General features: G+C 28.6%; 1 long non-coding RNA gene across 1 annotated transcript; it reads right to left on the bottom strand.

Annotated features, from left to right (window-relative positions):
• Window positions 1-672: 672 nt before the first annotated feature.
• On the bottom strand, window positions 673-1,469 carry LOC124897635. Its single transcript, XR_007054401.1, has 2 exons — window positions 1,112-1,469; window positions 673-1,021 (listed from the first exon to the last, which is right to left on the bottom strand). It is a non-coding gene; the product is annotated as an uncharacterized LOC124897635 (long non-coding RNA).
• Between the last annotated feature and the right edge of the window lie 602 nt (window positions 1,470-2,071).

The raw sequence follows: 2,071 nt of genomic DNA, 5'->3' as shown, positions 1-2,071 counted from the left end.
AGCAAAACAAAGTCGTGGATGCGCTAGCAAAGATGGGACATAACATTGCGGAGTTCAACTTACCTGTTATTTTGTCTAATCCCCCACCCCCATTAGCTTAGCAAATCTACGAACACTCAGTAGGGATGTCTTATTAAAGAACTGTGAACTCAAGCTCTATTAAGCTAGTAAGCCAGATTGTGGCTACTAATGCTAACGGTTTTTGCCAACTTAATTAATATTAACTATCCTTTCAACCAAGAAAAAAAAAACTAACTAGAAGTGATATAGCAAAATTTCTATAAAGAATATTTATGAAAAAAATTTAAATGAGCATCATATAAGATATCAAATTAATTTAAAACATTAAAAATTAATTTATTATTTTTTATCAATTTTATCTTTTTTATTGAATATTATTAATTTTTTTAAGACTAAGGAATATTGGTAGAGTTGTTTTTTAATTTTTTTTTATTTATAGTTATTAGTTTGCTTGTATTTTGAGTGAGAGATTGGTTATAGATATGTAACGAGTCAAGTCGTCATCATACTTAAAAATCAGTTCAGAAAAATACTTTGATCAAGAAAATTTTTCTTACACAAACGTAAAAAAACATTATTTAACTTGCTCAAAAGATAGTCATAAAATAACTTTCATCAGTAAGTTATTAAAGCGAATAGTTTCTCAAGATCTGAAAAACTTAAAAGGTGACATATTTATTTTTGTTACACAAACATTATTTAACTTGTTCAAAGGATGATTCCAAAATAGCCTGCACCAATAATAGTACACTTGTCAAGATGCGGAACAATCCTGCACTTCACCACATGGAACAAATCCAATGTTCATCATGATCAAATTTGGTAGAATGCAGTGAACACCATAGACACACCCAACCATCACTGCAATCGGGATCTGAAGTGCAACTTCGAAAACAAGTCATTTCATTATCAAGTGGAATAAAAAATTTTTCCTTCATCTTTGCAACATCAATTGGTAAGTCTCTTAAAGCCATCACTTTAGGACTCCAAGAGAGATTAACTGCACATAAATTAATTATAATAACAATTAGAATAATTAATATACACAAATATTACAAAGAGAGAAGAGTATTAAAAGTAAGTATAGAACCTGAAATTGCAACAAAGAGAGCAATAAAGAGAAAACCTTGGTTTAAGGAAGTCATATCTTAGTTAATTTGATTCAAAGATAGATAAATGAAGTGATGTTTCATTTACTTCATGGAAGTAGGTGTTTATAGTATAGACTAGCTTTGATATAAGGGCATTTTAGTCATTTTCTATTTTTTTTCTTTGTAGGTGCAAACACTTGTAGTCTCATCGATTTACGTGTCTGCACACTTATTGCATGAAGCATACAAGGGTATTATAATCATTTCGTTTCCTTTGGCATTTTCTTTTCAATTTGGTAGTATTCAGGTTTGTAATTATGCATCTCTTTCTCATTTGTAAGGATTATTGGTAGTGTTGTATTGAACTTTTTTTGTTTATATTTTGGTTGCGTTTTGTGTAAGAGACTGGTAATGGATGGAAGATACAGAGATAGATTCCAAAAGTATTATAGAGACTTGATTAGATAAAATATTATTATATTAAAAATAATTTTTAGCGGTAATTGATTAACGATAATAGATTAATTGTTGTTAAATATATATTGTTTTAAAGATAATTATTGGTGACAATTGCTACATTTAAGCATTTTTTGTTAAATAGTTCTGAAATCTATAGTGACATTGGATCCAATAACAATTAACTAATACAGGTAAAATCTTTAACACTATTTGTTAATGTACAAATTTATTACCATTAAAAATAGTTTTTGTTCTAATACTATATAACGCAGTTTCAACATTTTAAGAATAAGATCTTAAATAGAAGGTTATAAAAAATATAAATTAAAGTAGAATATTGGTAGATAATAGTGCATTATCTTGATGTCCGTCTATACAAGTACCAGTAGTATTGCTCCTATAGTTGTGTCAAGAGGGTGTATAATGAGGTGTAAATTTCAAGCGTTTGGGTGATAAGACCTCCTTTGACCTTTGCTATGAATAATTGGTAAAGTTGCTTT

Source organism: Capsicum annuum, chromosome 4, assembly GCF_002878395.1.
Source record: "Capsicum annuum cultivar UCD-10X-F1 chromosome 4, UCD10Xv1.1, whole genome shotgun sequence".
Lineage (NCBI taxonomy): Eukaryota > Viridiplantae > Streptophyta > Magnoliopsida > Solanales > Solanaceae > Capsicum > Capsicum annuum.
Note: the sequence above shows the minus strand (reverse complement) of the source record. Positions and strands in the feature narration are given on the sequence as shown.